Genomic DNA, 18,740 nt, shown 5'->3' with positions numbered 1-18,740 from the left:
TTGCGAATTCCAGCACGAAAAAACAGTAGCGGAAATAACAGATCCGTATCTATTGAAAGTCGTCACAGACGAAGAAGAACAGAATATACTGTGTACAACAAATAACGCAAAACTCAGTAAGTGTTAATTTACACTAAATAATTGAATACATTGAAATAAAATTGAAATTTAAAACAAACTACAATCTAAAATCTTCAGAAAAAATCATTCAATATTTTAGGAAACTTCAATTTTGAGGTTTTGTCCGACCCACCCACCACTGTGAACCGTTTCGGACTTGGGTCCTGCACTTCCACGGACGGTCACCGGGCGTAAAAGCTATGTAACAAGAACGATGAACGATAATTACTTCATGCTGCGGCTTTTCACCGTCGACGTCGTTCACCAGGGGTTCCAGTTCGTGAGCGTTCGCTGCATGTGTTGGTCAAGGAAATACCGAGGGAAGAAAAAGAGAAAGAGAAGGAAAAAACAAGAATGAAAAGTGAAATTTTCGGTTCCGGAAAGCACCACCATGAAAAAGGGGGACCTAGCGAAAAAACGTAGCAAAAGTCATTAAATCATATGGTATCTATACGACATAGAGAGAGAGGGAGTTATATAAATATACTGAAAGAGAGCAACATGTAACGTAATGCAGAATAGTAGTTTTACACGGCGTCTATGGCTGGGTTTTTCAACCTTTGAAGATTTACTAGTCATTATAGCACTAATCTCGGTGGCATGTTCTAGGATTCTTTTTTTTCCGAAACATTCTGAAGGGTTTAAAAAGTACCTCGCAAGAGCAGAGAGGGGCAGAGATTGTTCGCTTGCATGTTTCTAGCAGATTTTAATACTGGGTTATCATTGGTTCGTGTTTGGAATGTGTGGTCGCTGTTATAGGTTATGCAGTTGCTCTGCATTGAACCGAAAGGACATTACTTATATATGGGTTTTAAGTTGCTTTTAATTATACCTTCTTTACTACTTACGAATCTGTACTCACTTGAATTCATCATAATTTTTGTCGTGGGATATGTATGACAATGTTGAATTTGAGTCGAAGTTTTAAATACCTATAATTTCTTTATCCTTTATCTGTATTATTTTATTTCTTGTCCACAGTAAATATTTGTAAGTGGTAGAAGCTCTCGATTGAATGTACAAACATCACAACTTAAAATCGAGTGATTCATTTTCGAAAAAAAATAATAATTCATTATGTGCCAAACATTATTTATAGCATATTTAATGGACCCCGATGAAAAAAAAAAAGGAAGTCTGGTATAGTTTAAAATGCATAACTTTTTGATCGTTTTAGAATTCGACATTGTTGTCGTTCGACATTTTGTCCCTAAACCTAGAATGTTGACATTGTTGGAAGAATACGACTTGTTGGAGTGCATCTAAATTGAGGAATGCGGAGGAATTCCAGATCGAAGATGCGGACACGCCAGAGGTGCAGAATGACGTCAGGAATCGAGCCCTGTGCTCAGTTTGGATGGACTTTTTTTTGCGGTCTGTCGGGGCACCGTGGTGTAGCAACAGATAGCAAAGGTCTTGGAGAAGTAGCTAGAGAGCAAGTTCTTCGAACAGTTATGATGCGCTATTGCAAAAGGAAGAAAAAGCGGTGAAATGTTTTTAACCGATGTTTACCGAATTGGCACAAAGACAATAACAAGACATCTTCGAACTCAGTGCCAAGGAGTATGGGGGAAGCTTGCCAAGAACCGTGGCCGAATTGAAGAAGAGGTCTAATTGACCGAAATGGATGACAGCGATCGAAGAGGAAATGGTTGCATTGATAAAAAAATAATATGTAGACACTCACCGACCTTCCGGAAGAAAAAAGAAGAGGCCATCACATGTAAGTAGGTGTTTGAATCAAACCAGGAGAACCGGGTTGGTTAGTAGTGCACGGCAAATATTCATGCCCGGATTAATCCCGAACTTCTTCAGGCAATCCTCCAGAAGTTCCTTCAGGAATTCTCCAGAAGTTCCTTAAGAGATGCCTCCAGAAGTTCCTCCAAGAGTTCCTCCAGGAGTTCCTTCAGGAATTCATCCAGGAATTCTTCCAGGAATTTCACCGGAAGTTCCTTCAAGAATTCTTCCAGAGCTTCTTCAGAAATTGTTCCAGGTGTTCCTTAAGGAATTTCTCCAGGAGTTTCTTCAGGAATTCCTCCAAGAGTTTCTTCAGAAATTGCTTCAGGAATTTATTCAAGAACTCCTCCAGCAATTCATTAAGGAATTCCTCCAGGAATATTTTCAGGATTTCCTCTAGGAGTTCTTCAGGGATTTCACCAAAAATGCCTTCCGGATTCCTCCACTAAGATTTCTCAGGAGCTTCGTCAGGAATTCATCCAGAAGTTTCTTCAGGAATTCCTACAGGGGTTCCTTTAGGAATTTCTTCAGGCGTTTGTTCAGGAAATTGCTCAAGGAATTCCTTCAAGGATTCCTCCAGGAGTTTCTTCAAAAATCCCTCCAGTAGTACCTTCAGGAATGCTTCCAGTAGTTCCTTAAGAAATTTATCGAGGAGTTCCTTCAAGAATTCCTCCAATAGTGCCTTCAGTAATCCTCAGGAAATCCTTCAGGAGTTCTCCAAATGTTCCTTTTTCCAGGGAGAACCTTCAGTAATTTCTCCAGGAGCTTCTTCAAAAATTCCTCCAGGAGCAACTTAAGGAACTCTTCCAGGAGTTCCTTCAGGAGTTATTCCAGTATATCCTTCAAGCAGTTCTCCAGGGGTTCCTTCAGGAATTCATCCAGGAGTCCCTTCCAGAATTCCTCCAGGAGTGACTTCAGGAATTCATCCAGGAGTTCCTTCGACAATTTCTCCAGGAATTCCTTCAGCGATTCCTCCAAGAGTTCCTTCAGGAATTCTTCTAGAAGTTCCTTCAAAAATTTCTTCAGAAGTTCCTTCAGGGACTTCATCAAAATTTCCTTCCGGGATTGCTCCACTAGGATTTCCGAAAAATCCTGGGGGAATCGGTTTAGCAACTCTCGTAGGGAATTCTTGAAAAAATCCTTCCATTGACTCAAATAGGGATTATTTTTAGATATTTCACAAGATACTTTTCAGGGAACTTTCCAGGAATTCCTTCAAGAAGCTCTCCGGAAAATCATCCACATATTCCTTTAAGAATTTATGTATGGTATCTTGGAGGATTTTCTGATGATATGTGTTGAGAAATCCTAACGAATCCCTGGAGAAAAATCTGGAGGAATTCCTGGTAAAAATTCTGTAAGAATCCCTGGAGTAATTTTTGGAGGAATTCCTGAAAAAATAAGTGGAAAATCCCCAGACAAATTACGGAAAACCGTGGAAAATATCATCAAAAGAAATTCTGAAAATCCTGAGAATCCTGAGAAAAAAAAAATTCTGGAATAATCCCTGGAGTAATCACTGGAAGAATTACTTTATAAATATCCTGAGGAGTCCCTGAAGGAGGATATCTCTGGAGAATATTCCATAAAAGTTCCACTAGAGAACCTCCTTACGAATCTCTTCAAGAATTTTTCCGGAAAACCCTGGAAAAATCCCTGAAGAAATTCTCGTAAAAACACCTGCTTGGAGGAACCTTTTTCGCCACTCTAAAGGGTTCTAAGCATTCCGCAAGTTATTTCTCAGGGAACTCCTCCTGGAATTCTACCAAGTAAATCTCCAAGATATCCTTTTGAGGAATTTCTCTAACGTATCTTGGAGAATTCCTTGATGCAATCCTTGAAAAAAAAATCCCAATGGACTTTTTCAACTCTTGCATTCCCGGTGGAAAATCTGGAAGAGTTTTCTGGAGAAATTTCTGAAAAGAATCCTTGAAGGAATGAGTGGCAAAATCTCTAGACGATCGCTGAAAAAACCCAAGAGAAATTACTGTAGGAACTCCTAACAGAATCCTTGGGAGAATTTGTGAAGGAATGCCTGAAAGGGATTCGGAAAAATATTCCTTGGCATTATACTAGAAAAATCTCTAGATAAATCATTTGAAGAATTTTGTGTGAATCTGTTTACTGCAAAATCCCCTGGGGTAATTTTTGGAGAACTTCAAGAAGAATATTACTGGAAGAAATCATGGTTACCAAAAAATACCAAAAAAGTCGCTTTACACTTATAGGGAGAAATCACTGAGAAATCCTTGGAGGATATGCTTGCAGGCACCATAGAGGAGAAGGTATCGTAGATGAATTCATGGAGTAATTTCGGGAGGAAATCCTAAAATTTCAAAGGGAATCTGAAAGTAAACTTTTGACGGTATTAATAAGCAAATCCCTAAGGAATCACTGGAGCAATTCCTAGCGGTATCACTGAGACAATGTGGTAGGTTTCCCTGGAGGATTTACTGAATAATATTCTGGAGGATTTTCCAGAAGATATCACATCCCTAAGAAATCCCTGAAGGGACTCCTAGAAGAATACATTAAATAAGAAATAAAAATTCTTGTAGTTATCCCTGGAGGAATACCCGCAGAAATACAAGGAGGTATTTTCAGAGGAACCCTAGGTGGAATTCTCAGAGAGGTCTCCAGAGGAATTCTAGAAGGAATCCCCAGAGGAATTTCCGAATTAATTCTTGTTGGAATCCTTGATGTCCTAAAAAATTACTGTAGAACACTCATAATTCTTTGGATTTTACTTAAAACTACTGAAAAAAAAACATTTCGAAAACATTTTTGTAACTACTCTCCAAGAAATTATTATAAAGTTCCCAAAATTTCTATGGAAATTTGATAGGGTTCCTTTCAAATCTCAGTAATCAATTATGCATATGGCATCTTCAGGAATACTTCATGAAATTTCATCACGGATAACTTCGAATATTTTCCTGTCAGGAAGTATGGATTCGATGCAACACTTTAGTTTAGAATCACAAAGTGAATCAAAAAAATTGAGCTCATATAAGGGCACCTGAAAAGAAAAATAATCATATGTCTCGATGCATGAGAAATTTCTTTCCAGAAATGTAATTTCATAGGAAGCTAAGTTGAAAAGTATGGGCCAGTCTACTCCTTATATACAGCAGCGTCCATATTTATTAGGCTACGGCAATTTTTGACGCTCTTACCTTATCCTTCGGTAGTTCCTTTATATCAAAATATCTATAGTAACATTCATACCAGATCCTTATTATCAATCTCAATCTGCAGGGTTACTTCAATAACAGAACTATTTGACAGTGCGTTCAATCTCGCATCATGAAAATCGATGAGGACGGTCACAGTGTGAGCTGACCCGGCCTAGACCCCGCCAGGGCTGTTTTTCCGGTGTCCGAATCCTTCCACCCATTACTGACTGTGATTCTTACAGAATTCTGAGCGTGATTTGTATCATGAATCCTGCTAGAGTGTCTTTGAACACAAACAAGGATTCTTTTTCAGAATCTGACTAGTGTTGTCTCAGATCTTTATCCAGCTGTAGCAAACATTCGAGCTCGGTTATCAAGTTTCGAGAATTCTAGAAATAAAAGAATTAGAGATGGGCGAAATTTTTCGGAACCGTTCAAAAAATCCGATTCAATCCGATCGAGCAATCCGTGGCTCTTTTTTATGCAACTCGGTTCATTCGATCAGCAGTCACGCAACGGATCAGAAAAATAGTGACTCGGAAAAGGAATGAATCGATTCTGTTCTCCTATTGACGCCCCTTGCTTAGCGCGCCACTAGCGATGGGTGATTCGAATCGATGTGCCCAAAGTTGCATGCAAGTCAATATCCTATGTCTGTCAACAGATAGATGAGCTACACAGTACCATTAATGAGCTGTTGGGAAGAATTTCTGGATTTATCAGTTTGTGAGACCTATCTTAAAAGTTGTGACCACAACGTTGTGGGACGTGATGAAGAGTGCGAGAGAGCGTCAGGCACTCAGCTAAACGAAGAGCGGTATAAGGCAATCTGACGTTGAATCATCTTTCTTTTTCCAGCACACGCACGCAGTAAAATCCATTACATTGGTAAATCCACGCATAGAGAAAATCCACCCTTGAGAGAAAAGGCAGCAAGCAGAATGCTTGATATCTCACGCACAATATAGCATGAAGCGGAACCTAAGAGATAGGGGACAGCTAGCTTTGATTGTGAGCTCCCAAAAGTCAAGAGAACCTTTCTGACTGTAACTAGAAAACCCGCACATTCGAAAGGCAAAGCGTGCAAAACCGACAAAATTCAAGGAAACGTAATTAAAATTTCTAGGTGTTTCTCGATAATTTCACATTTTAAAAAAGTTGAATACCTAAATATAGTTGAGTGTGCCAAACTTCTATTGATTGATTATACTCTCATCCTTTTTCATAGTGAACAACAGGAAGTGATTAATTTTGACCAAAATAAGTTCATCTGACCATTGTGCACAACCCAAGAATTTAAGAAAGAAGTCAAAGAAGGCAAGAAAACATGCCAACTGTCAGTGAGCTGTCTCTTCTCTCTCAGATCGAAACGATTATGTGCAGATTTTAAGCAACAGACCATGATGCGTGTCAGTGCCGGCTATGTGCCATGACTGAGAGGGAAGATTGCTGAATGATAAAAATGGAAAACACACAATACGCTTCATAATGGTGTGACACTACGCTGTAGTCAACGAGGTTGATGAAAGTGCAGATCTCAATGCATTAATGCTTACAACTCATTAGTGTATCACTTCGATTCGTACTAGCATTCGTTTTTCGAATTCACAATATTTAACTTTAAATCGAGATAGAGCTCGATTTCTAGATTTTTACAACATTCAACATTGTCATACCGTTTCACTTTACTCCAATGTGGTCCAGATCGCTAATATACTGTTCTACTAGATAACTTCACTATTTATGAATCAAATTTAGCATGTTTAAGATGGAATTAATAACTTTGTTTATATATTTCATCATGGAATGATTAATGGGTTGCTAAATAAACGTTAATTTAAAGGATGGTCAAGATCTATAGATTGATAGAAAACAAAATTCTGTTACAAAATTCCGAAATTTTAAGCAAGCATTAAAAGTGCTCAACTAGCACTGCTAAGCAATATTTGAGGTTAACTGTATTGTTTATGGATCGTTAAAGGGAGCAACTTTCGCATCGATAACTGAGAGACAGAGGTACTTCAAACAAAACGAACGACGATGATGAAGTATAAGTATATGGAATATGATCAGCTAGCTCGCTCTCTGTCTCGCGCACCTTCTCGCTCGTTTGCGGTTCGTTTTTTATGCACGGTGGGAACCGCCTGATGGTAGTGGTGGTATTGGTGGTGGTGCTGCTGGTGACTGCTGGTGACACCGGCAGCGACAGCGGCCTGCGCAGCCTTCAGTGCACCCATCGAGAGGGACTTGCGCGGTGGCTCGATCACCGAATCCTCACCGGTGGCCCCCTTGATAGCCCTGCGCACGTGGGGCCACACGAACTGCAGGCGGTACTCTGTGCTCAATTTGCTAATAGTTTTTTTGAATAGGCCACTAGACTCACCCGGCTGCATCCGGTTCGAGGGGTCGGGATGGTTCATTAGTTGGCATTCAGGGGGAAACGATCGCGTTCCAGATGGTGGATAGCAGGAGCAAGAAAAGAAAGATGAAGACATTTCGTTAGAAAGGTAATTTTATCCCGTTTTTTTTAAGTGTAATGAAAAGTTACTTTAAGTTGTTAAACCTGATTTGTTCCACAAAGTTTTACAATTTTCTTCTAAGTTATTCTGCCTGAAACCAAACTACCATCGGTGCATTTTGTTAGGATTCATTTTTTTGCTGTTCGCTAAAATAAGCTAAACTTAGATGAGAAGCGTTTTGGTTGACTCAAATTGGGGCACCCCTTGTAAGCCAGCAATCTAAACAGATTGCAAATAAGTGTATTTATGTATAAATTTTGAGAATATTTAACTTTATTTTTCTCACATTTCCCTTGAAATTCATAGGAAAACTAGTGGCATCGTTTAGAAGAAGATTTTTTTTTCTTATTTGAAGTAGCTGGAATAAACGTATAGCTTCGCCGAAGACACCAACCTTCCAGCTGTTAAGGATCTTGAGATACAGACAATTGGAGTAAATTTGTTTTTCTTTTACCCAGAAATGGGAGAGGGGTCAGTGGGTATGTCTCACCCTAAATTGTAAGATCAACTAAGCGCATTTACTTAGAAATTTATTTCAAATTAATTGATCTACTAATCTCCGAGTTGTGGCCATTTAAAATTTCAACATTCGTCTCGGGATTTTAAGGGTTAATAAGTTTCGATTTTTGACCACTTCTCCCTACCCTTGTCACTTTTTTGTATGAGCACTCCTAAGATGTTGTGAGACATGCCACGCTTGGCTACAGGAACCGGAAGTTCCTGTAGTTCATCCGAAATTTTTGGTTTGACTTCAACCGAAAGTTCCTGCAGAAGTTCCTGTTGAAGTTCCTGTAGGAGTTCCTCTGAGGGTTCCTGTAGAAGTTTTTCAGGAAGTTCCTGTTCGAGTTCCTTGGGAGAAGGTCTCGAAGGAGTTTCTTGGAAAGTTCAAGAAGATTGTCCACAGTTTGTCCATAATTTCTACCAAAAAATCCCTGTAGAAGTTAATTTGGAAGTTCCTGAAGGAGTTTCTCAAAAAGTAATTGCAGAATCCTGAAGTTCCTGCAGTAGTTCCTCCGAAAGTTTCTGTATGAGTACATCTGGAAGTTTCTCTTGGAGTTCCTCCGGAAGTTCTTGTAGATTTCTATGGTAGTTCCCGAAAGTGTTCTTCTGGAAATAGGAAACTCTCCTGAAGTTCTCGTACAAGTTCTTCTGGCAATCCTATGAACTCCGCAACAAATTCATCTGGAAGTTCCTCTGAGGGTTTCTTTAAAAGTATGCCACAGATTTTCTGCAATCTCTCTGCAATTTCTCTGGAATTTTCTTCAAGATTTCTTCTGAAAACTCCTCAGAAAGTTTTCCTCAAAATTTCTTAGGATTTCCTCCAGAAGTTATCTTACAAGTTCTTCCTGAAGTTGTGCTAGGAATTTGGAAGTCTGATAAGGAGTTCCTCCAGATGTTTCCTTAGGATTTCTTCGGGAAGTTTCTCAAGGAGTTCCTCCGGAAGCTCCCCTAAGAGTTCCTTTGCAAGTTATCTCAAGAGTTCCTCTAGATTTTTTCCTGAACTCCTCTCGAATACCTCCAGAAATTCATTTAGAAGTTTCTTAAGATGCTAATAAATCTTCGAGCTGTTTAGAATAAAAGAATGAATAAATGAAGAACTAAATTTAGTACTATACCATTGAATGGTACAGTACTAAATACGTTGCTCTAGATGCTCCGCAAGGATTGCCTCCAGAAGTTCCGCTAAGAGTTCCTCCGGGAGATTTCCCAGAAGTTCCTTTGGAAGTTAACCCGTGAGTTTCTTCGGCAACTTCACTAAGAGTTAGGAGTTCTACAAGGATTTCTTCAGAACTTCTACTAACCTGAAATTCCAGAGGAAGTCTGCACGAATTTCTAATGGAATTCTGGAATTAATTCAGATGGAAATTTATGGTGGATTTTGCAAAGAAGTACACCTAAAAATTTCCATCAGGTCGTCTCCTTTCTAGAAAAATCTAAATTCCTGTATTAATTTTGAAAAAAATTCCTCGAAGATCTTTTGAAGTTATTCTTTAAAAAAAAATCTTTAAGTTGTGTACTGATGAACTTCTGACGTTATCCCTTGAAATGCCCTAAAATGGTAAATAGAAAAAAATATTTAGAGGAAACACTGAAGGAATTCCCAGGAAAGTTTCTAGACAATTTTTAAGAAATAAATCCCAAAAGATTCACTTCAGAAATCATTGGAAGATTTTCTTATAAAATCCCCGAGGGAAGTTTTGAAAAAAAAAAGAAATCTATATAACGCTTAAGTTCTTGTAGGAAGTCCAGAAACAATTTCTATAGGAACCTTCCTGCAAAAATGTGGAACGTTCAGCAGAATTTCTCCAAGATGAATTTCCAAACAAATTCTTAGAAAAACATATAACAGAAATCCTTCCATAGGAACTTCTGAATTAACTTTCGAAGGAACTTCTGGGAAAGCTTGCAAGCATTTTGAGGAACTCCTAGCAGAACTTCCGGAAAATACTACTCAGAGAACTTCCACAGGAAATCCTAAACAAGCTTCCTAAGAAATTTCTGGAGAAAATTCTAGTGGAACTTTTGCAAGAACTACCATCAGAATTTTAGGGGAACTTCTGAAGACACTCCAATAAAAGTTCCCAAAGGAATTTCAGGAGAAACTACCAAAACTATCATAAAAACTCCTAGTGAAACTTTCGGAGCTACTCCTGGGAAACTTGAGGATGAACCTCAAGATGAACTTCCAGAGAAATGCATAAACTTGCGGACGAACTATCCAAAAATATCCGCTTCCAGAGAAACTCCTAGGGGAATTTTCAGAGGAATTAGTTGCAAAACTCAGAGGAATTTTCGAAGAAACTTCTACAGGAACTTTCGAATGTTTTTCTAAGGGAACTCCTAGAGGAGCATCTGGAGGAACTTTCGAAGTGATTCTTAGAGGAGCTTTCGGAACGATTCCAGAATGGACTTCAAGAGGAACTACTAGTGGAGTTTCCGAAGTAACTCCTTGTGGAACTACTGGAAACATATTAAGGGGAAATTCTAGAGGAACTAGCGGAGAATTTCCTTACAGAACTTCCGGAGTGACTCCTATGGAACTCTAAGAATAACTTTCGGAAGAACTCCTTGACGAACTTCCAAAAGACATCCTAAAGAAACTTCCAGGAGAACTCCAGAACTGGAGAATCTTCGAGAGGATTTCGTACAGGAATTTTTAGAGGAACTTCTGGAAGAAATCCTAATGGAACTTCCAGAAGAACTAAAAAAAACTTCTCGAAGAACTCCTAGTGAAACGTGTGGAAAAACTTTCATGAAAACTTCTACAGGAGCTTCTGGAGCAACTCCTAGAGAAGCTTACAGTCGATCTTTCGGCAGAACTCCTGATGGAATTTTAGGTGCAAATCTTGGTAGAACGTCTGGAGAAACTCCTATTGAAATTTCTGGAGAAACTCTTAGTGGAACTTTCGGCGTAACTCTTGGGAAAACTTGTGAAGGAACTTCTACAGCAACTTTCGAAGAAACTCTTAAAAAACTTGACGAGGGAAATTTAGGGGAACTTGTGGAGGAAATTCTAGTGAAACTCCAGAAGTGAAGAATTATCTGCAGGAACTCCAGAAGTGGAGAAACTTCTAAAGGAATTCCCAGCAGAACTTAAATAGGAATAAACTTCTAAGAAAACTTCTAGTGGATATTCCTGGAAGCAGTCCTAACGAAATTTCCAGAATATCTCATGGAGTAAAAATTAACTCCTTGGTGAACTTTCGGAGGAACTCCTGGGTAGCTCCCGGAAGTCGATTTTTTGAAGGTACTTCTGGAGTCATCTCTAGAGGAGTTCCATAGGAACTTCCGGAAGAACTCCTAGAAGAGCTTCCGGAGATATACCTAGAGAAACTTTGAAAGGAACTTCCAGCGGAAAACCTTGAGAAACTTCCGGAAGAACTTATAAGGGATTCTACCCCATTACCCCGAATCCCATTACCCCGAATGCCATTAACCCGAACGCCATTACCCCGAATTCCAAAACCCCGAAAGACCCATCACCCCGAATGACATTACCCCGAATTCCAAAATCGTGGGAAAATGTCATCAATATCATCATGTCCAGATAATTGTGAATTCGGGGAAATAGCATTCGGGGTGATGGAATTCGGGGTAATGGTACATTCGGGGTAATGGAATTCGGGGTGATGGGATTCGGGGAAATGGCATTCGGGGTAATGGGGTAGAATCCTTATAAGGGTTTTGCTGGAAAAACTCCCAGAAGAATTTCTGGAAGATTTCAGAAGAAGTTTCGAGATAAACTTTACAGCAACTTACAGAATAGTTTTCTATGTGAAATCCAACGAGAACTTTCCTAAGATCAACTAGTGAAACTTCCAGAAGACATCCGGGGATCTTTAGGAAAAAAATCTGGAGGATCTTCTAGAGGATCTATCAGAAGATTTTTTTTGCTAATCTGCTATAGGAACGTCCAGAGTAACTTCTGTAATACTTTCTGAAGGAACTCCTACTGGAACTTCCTGAGGAACTTCTACAAGAACTTTCAGAAAAAAACCCTTCAAGAACTTCCGGAACTCCTACTTTTATACTTTTATAGGAGCTTCCGGAGAAACTCCTACAGGAACTTCCGAAAGAACTCCTACAGAAACTTCTGGAGGAACTCCTATATGAACTTCCGGTGGAACTCCTACAGGAAATTCCGGAGGAACTCCTACAGGAACTTGCGTAGAAACTTCTAGAGGAACTCCTACAGGAACTTCTAGAGGAACTCTTACAGGAACTTCCGGCGGAACTCCGACAGGAACTTCCAAAGGAACTCCTACAGAAACTTGCGGAGAAACTTTCAGAATTCCTACAGGAAACTCCTACAGAATCCGGAAGGATTCCTACAGAAACTTTTGGAGGAACTCCTAAAAGAACTTCCGGCGGAACTCAATTAGGAACTTCCAAAGGGACTCCTACAGGAACTTCCGTAGGAACTTCTACAGAAACTTCCAGAGGAAATCCAACAAGAACTTGCGGAGGAACTTCCGGAACTCCTACAGAATCCGGAGGAACTCCTACAGAAACTTTCGAAGGAACGCCTACATGATTTTTCGAAGGAACTTCCAAAGGAAGTCCCACAAGAATTCCTATAGAAACTTCCGGAGGACTCCCGGAGAAACTTCTACAGGAACTTCCAGAAGAACTCCTACAGGAACTTCCAGAGGAACTCCTACAGAAACTTCCGTGAGAACTCCTACAGGAACTTCCGTAAGAACTCCTATACGAACTTCCGGAGGAACTCATACAGGATTTTCCGGATTACCTCCTACAGGAACTTCCGGAGGTACTCCTACAGGAAGTTCCGGAGAAACTCCTCTAGGAATTTCTGGACGAAAGAACTCCTACAGAAACATCCAGAACAACTCCTACAAAACTTCCAGAAAATATTTCTAGAGAAACTTCCGAAAAAAATCTAAGACGACTTTCTAGAGGAACATTCAACCTAGACGGATTTCCGAAAGGACTTCCTAAAGAACTCCTACAGAAACTTCCAAATGAACTATTGGAGCTTCAGGAGGAAATTTTGGAGGATCTTACGAAAGAAAATCTAAAGGAACTTACCGAAAAACTCCTAGGGGAACTTCCAGGAGAAATCGTTGGGAAACTTCCGGAAGAACTTCAAGAGGACTTGCTGGAAGAAGTCTTAGAGGAAGTTTTGGAATAAATTCTGCAACAGCAACAGAAGAACTCTCTAGATGAAATCTTAAAGAAACATTCGGAAGGTTTCTCTGGCTGGAACTTCCGGAAGAAATCCTAGGAGCTTTCGAAACAACTTTTACTGGAACATATGAAGTAATTTCTAGAGGAACTCCTAGGGGATTTTTCGGATAAACTGTAACAGGAACGTCCAGAGGAACTCTCGCAATAACTTACGGAAAAACTCCGACAGGAATCTTCGAAAGAATTTCAGACAAACGTCTACAGGAGCTTTTGGTAGAATGTCCGAAACTTGTGGAAGATTTTGTGGACTATTATTATTCACTTCATATGGAAGCTGAATCTTTTCTCTGTATGATGCTATCAAGTTTCTCATGTCTCAAGGGTTTCATGTGTTTATGATCATATCAAGTGAGCTTTTTGCAAACTTTTTTGCTTGCTGGCTTATGAGGGGTCCACCAATTTGAGTTGACCAAAACACTTCTTAGCTAATTCTAGCAAAATTTAGTGAACAGTGACTACGAATTTAAGGTGATTATAATTATATGTTTCTCAAGTCTTGTGCCCTTGAAAGTTTGAGGTATGGCTTCGTTCTATAATCACCTTAAATAATAACGATAGGCGTCGATAGTTGCAGAGAGAATTACTCTTATATTAGTAAGGGCTGTAGCAATTGTGCAACTTTGTAATTATCAATTTTTGGAAAACCAATTTATTACAATAATTTGAAATCTATTCTCCATGATGAATGATGTTCAACTGTTATGAGTGATGCTGTAGCAAACCCATTTTGAATTCCTTAATTATAAGAATTATAAGAAATTCATTGGAAAACTACTGCTTTTGAAAATTATAAATTGTTCATATTTTATGTATTTTTTTGTTACTTATACATAAAGCCAATACGAAACTATCTTTATTTCAACATCATTCATACGTCCAACTTTGAATTGCAATTGAATGACATATGGTTTAACGACTGAAACATTGCATCCTGCTTAAAGAAAATCAAATATAATTAAAAAAACACAATCAAACCAAAATTAGTTCATTTAACTGAAATAAAACATAGCAGAAGAAAACCGCCAAACAAAAGCATCAAAACCAAAATCAGGGAGAATACAAAGGCGAATTGTTCAAACAACATCGAAAGCAATATCCAAGAGTTGTAAAACTGACAGTCAGCGTGTTAAATCTTACTCTCGCATCAACGAAATCAAAAGTGTGCACTCTCACACAAGCTGGTGGTGTTACTTTACATTTGTTACACTGAAAATGTGTATCGGCAACAATTCAGTTGCACCGGTGTGTATTTGTGTGAGTGTAATGTGCGATCATCTCGAAAATCGGTATTCTAGTGTTCGTGTGTGTACTCCTCTCAAAGCGACTCTCGCAAACACCCAACAACGCTCATTCGCACACACAAAATTCATCGACTGCGAAACGCCAGCAGTGGAACAATGTCCACGGACCGGAGGAAGACGAAGACGAAGACGAACGGGGACGACGACCGGGGCGTCGGTGATTGGCCTACCTGTTCCTGCGCTCTGCCTTCGACCGAGACCGGCTCGTGTGCTACTCCGTTCGAGATGCCGCCGGTGCCGGTTCCGGTCGGTAGCCGTCCGTTGGCAACCGCTGGTGGTCCTTCCGATTTACTGCGACGGGAAGGGGTTCCGCGTTCTTCAGACTGTAATTAAAATGAATACATTTTGCTTGCTTGGGTATTTTTTTTCTATTGTTTTGTTTTTTGAGTGGTCTAGCTTGTTTTTGAGATGGGCTTTGAAAATATGTTTTATAAGGAATCATGTTTACATATGTTTTTGTTTGAAAAACAGATAAGTAGTTTTACTGTATTTCTATGTAAAAATAAAAATAGCATGACATGATAAATGGAGCAAAGTAAGCGAATGATATCATGAAATGATAACTGTGCGTGTGTTGTGAAGAGTATTTTGATGATTTGTATTCTATATCAGTACTCTGACTTCCATAGCCTAGTGGTTAAGTTCGAGATTTCAAAGCAAAGTCATATTGAAGGTGTTCGATTCCCGTTCGATCCAGACTCTTTTCAAAATGTTATTTTCTTTAGCCAATTGCATACTCGAGCAGAACGAGTAACTATGGAATACCAATATAAGGTATTCCATACCAGATAACTTCCAATACTTATAGGGGAAGACGGGGTAATACCGCCCGCCTAAGCCATTTAATTCATATGTCAAAATCAAGGATCAATAAATCATTTTTCGACGCAGCATGTTGTTTTTTAAAGCCTTAATTTAAAAAATTTCTTCCGAGATCCTTAGGTGAGCATCTGTTAAATTTATATCAAATACAATATCGACGAGCAAAAACTTTCTTCTTGATATTTGTTATGGAAAATGGCATGAAAATATCACCCTACATGCTTCGGAATGATAAAAATCTTGTGTTTATGCAAAGTGCTTGATGAACTTTCAAGAAAACCGCCAATTTCATGCCAAACTGAAGGTGGTCCGTCTTACCCCGTCTTCCCCTAACCAGAATGAGGTATAACAGAGCCTTGTATAAGAGGTGCAATACGTCAAATAATATCTCGTACTAACAAGATTGACTGGACTTTGATGATGAAAATTGGATTTCGGCTTTCAGTCACGAATTAAGCGTTGATTTTTTTTTTGGCAATGATTTAAAATAATCAACGCTCATGTTAAGAATAGATAAAATAATGAATCACCCTATTGTACAACAGTTCAATACTATTGCAATATATCTCTCTTATCACCTATCCGTCTGATAGTGTGAGCGAAACCAATCAATAGGAGCTCTTTTGTATTCCCATCTGGTCCTGAGCGTATTGTATAACTAGTATAGAATAGTCAGTCTAATAAAACCCGTCAAACGAAGAACAGTGTTTCTCATCGCTAATCAAACCCTAATTTTCCAAATCCGATACCGAGCCAATCTAGTTCACATTTCGTACATATGAAAGTGGTCCTTCGAACCGGATCGATTGGCCTCGGTATATTCGTAGTTTTCGGTTCGCGTCAGTGCTTAGTGCTTGTCGTGAAATAAGCAGACCGTGAGTGTCACGCGTTTCGGTGTCACGGTAGAAGAAGTTTTGTGTCGCTGTTTCGGCGAACGTTATCGGTGGTGATCATACGGTGCCGTCCAAGCGCCGTGGACGCTAAGCGTGCGTGTAAGCGGAGCGTGTAGTGAATAGTGTCGAATACGAACGTTCTTGATACAAACGGAACGCAAAAAGAACGATAATCGTGCAAAAGTGATAACCGCTTCGATCGGAAAACAGAAGAGTGAAAGTGCACCAGCAACCAAGTGAGTGTGACGCCAACACGTGGTTTGAGTCGACCGCGTGCTCAACAGATAGCGTGGCTTGGGTCCGCACAATAGCACAATAGGATCGTAGATAATAGCCGTAGCAACAAAGGCCGAACCCCGCCGGCCGGTCGCCGCACCTTCCGCCGATTGAAGAGGTAAGCGAGTAGAAGCATGCGACTAACCATTTTCGCAATTTGTATGCCATCGAATTGAATTGAACGATTTAGAGCATTTTAACGAGATTTGAGTGCAGTGGTTGATGATTTGCGATCCATATTAACACGAGGTGGTGGTTAAATATTTCTCGTGAGCAAATAAAGCTGTTGGTGTTTTGAGAACTACATATTTCGAAAGCTATCTGCGACACATATTGCGATATTTCTGCACAATTTGGAACGCTTTCTTTTGTTCCTTTGAAGTGGAACAATGGCTCCTGACTTGCGAGCATTGACAAAGCAAGAACGTTTTTGCTTCGATACGTTGAACAACGTGGCTAAATTTATTGATGGCTATGATGAAGCGCGGGATAGGGGTCGGATCGCGGGTTGGATGGATCGTTTGGAGGGAATTTTCGAAAACTTTTTGAAGATTCGTCTTGAAATAGACTTGCTGCAGGATGAAGATTCACCTACGGCGGAAGAGGAAGATAAGATCAGTCGAGCCTCACGTGATCAATTCGAAAAGATCTACGTGCATGTGAAGGGTTTCCTCGTCAATGCGGAACGAAATGCGAAAGCGATACCATCCACCAGTGCGGGCGAAGGTTTCAGTGGTTCGATTCCCAATCGCACGAACCAAATGGCTCGGATTAAGCTTCCTGAAGTCAAGCTTCCGTCTTTCGATGGCTCAGTCACGGAGTGGCTGACCTTTAGAGACACGTTCAAGAGTCTCATTGATTCTAATCCGAATCTTTCTGACGTGGACAAATTTTCCTATCTTGTCGCATCACTGACAAAGGAAGCTAAGCGGGTGGTCGAATCTATCGACATCACAGATGCCAACTATGCTGTCGCTTGGCAGTCTTTGACAAAGCGTTTCGATAACAAAAAGTTAGTGGTGAAAACATACTTAGATTCGCTTCTTTCCGTGGAACCTGTGAAGCGGGAATGTTATGAATCCCTCTCTCGTCTTATCGACGACTTCGAACGTAACCTCCAGATGATTTAGAAGATGAATATCGACACCAAGGGTTGGAGTGTCTTACTTGCTCACATCGTGTGTTCTCGACTCGACACAGCAACGCTGAAACAATGGGAGAATCATCACAAATCGACAGACGTTCCCAAATATGAGCAGCTGATTGATTTTCTTCGTTCCCATTGCATGGTGCTTCAGTCAATCGCGCCTGGGAAACCGCGCGCCTCTGATCCTCCCCGATCTGATCCAACTAGAGTGCAAAAGTTCAAGGTCAGCAGCGTGCACTCCATAGTCAGTTCTTCCTCGAAACCATGCTGTTTTTGTAGCCAGTCTGCCCACTCTCCGTTTAAGTGCGATGCGTTCCGCAAGCTTTCCGTGTCTGAACGATACGATTTGGTGAAGAAAAAGTCTCTCTGCATAAATTGCCTGTCCGCTGATCATCAAGTGCGAAACTGTTCATCTGGTGCTTGCCGGGTCTGTAGTCAAAAGCATCACACAATGCTCCACCAACAAGCTCCGAATCGCAATCCTCCCCAACCACAGGTTTCCAAACCGAATCCAAGCCAACCCACCACAAATCAGACTCAATCTCAGATCGCTCCAACTATATCTTCAAACGCAAATCAGACTTCCTCGCAATCAATCCTCGCTGCCGATCCTACGCCTTCCACAAGTTCACTCAGCCATTGCTCTACCTCCTTGGTTGCCAACGTCCGCCGAATCCCATCAACTGTGTTGCTGCAGACGGCGCTCGTGAAGGTCATCGATTCTGCGAAGAACATCATCTGGGCTAGAGCTTTGCTTGATCCTGCATCGCAGCTGAACATCATCTCCGAAAGTTTGGCTCAACGATTGCAGGTGCAGAAGGTCAAGGAAAATCACAGCGTCGGTGGTATTGGACAATCCTCTATCACTTCCACCCATTTCATCGTGGTCCACATCCAGTCTCATTGTTGCAGTTACCGTACACCATTGAAGTTTCACGTGTTAAAGGCTGTCACACGGGAACTTCCTTCGAACAACATTGACGTTGCTGATTGGAATTGGCCTACGAGCATTATACTGGCTGATCCCAAATTCCACCAAC

At 40.3% G+C, this 18,740-nt stretch overlaps 1 long non-coding RNA gene across 2 annotated transcripts; it reads right to left on the bottom strand.

The window, feature by feature from the left end:
* Positions 1 to 349: 349 nt before the first annotated feature.
* LOC110680441 lies at positions 350 to 15,064 on the bottom strand. 2 transcript variants are annotated; one of them, XR_002502877.1, is made up of 3 exons: positions 14,733 to 15,064; positions 7,417 to 7,420; positions 350 to 411 (listed from the first exon to the last, which is right to left on the bottom strand). It is a non-coding gene; the product is annotated as an uncharacterized LOC110680441 (long non-coding RNA). The 2 variants fall into 2 exon arrangements; XR_002502876.1 differs by having other exon boundaries at positions 353 to 411; positions 7,132 to 7,420; positions 14,733 to 14,918.
* Positions 15,065 to 18,740: the final 3,676 nt, after the last annotated feature.

This window comes from Aedes aegypti, unplaced genomic scaffold, assembly GCF_002204515.2.
Source record: "Aedes aegypti strain LVP_AGWG unplaced genomic scaffold, AaegL5.0 Primary Assembly AGWG_AaegL5_hic_scaff_1394_PBJ_arrow, whole genome shotgun sequence".
Lineage (NCBI taxonomy): Eukaryota > Metazoa > Arthropoda > Insecta > Diptera > Culicidae > Aedes > Aedes aegypti.
This window is presented reverse-complemented; position numbering and strand designations above follow the sequence as displayed.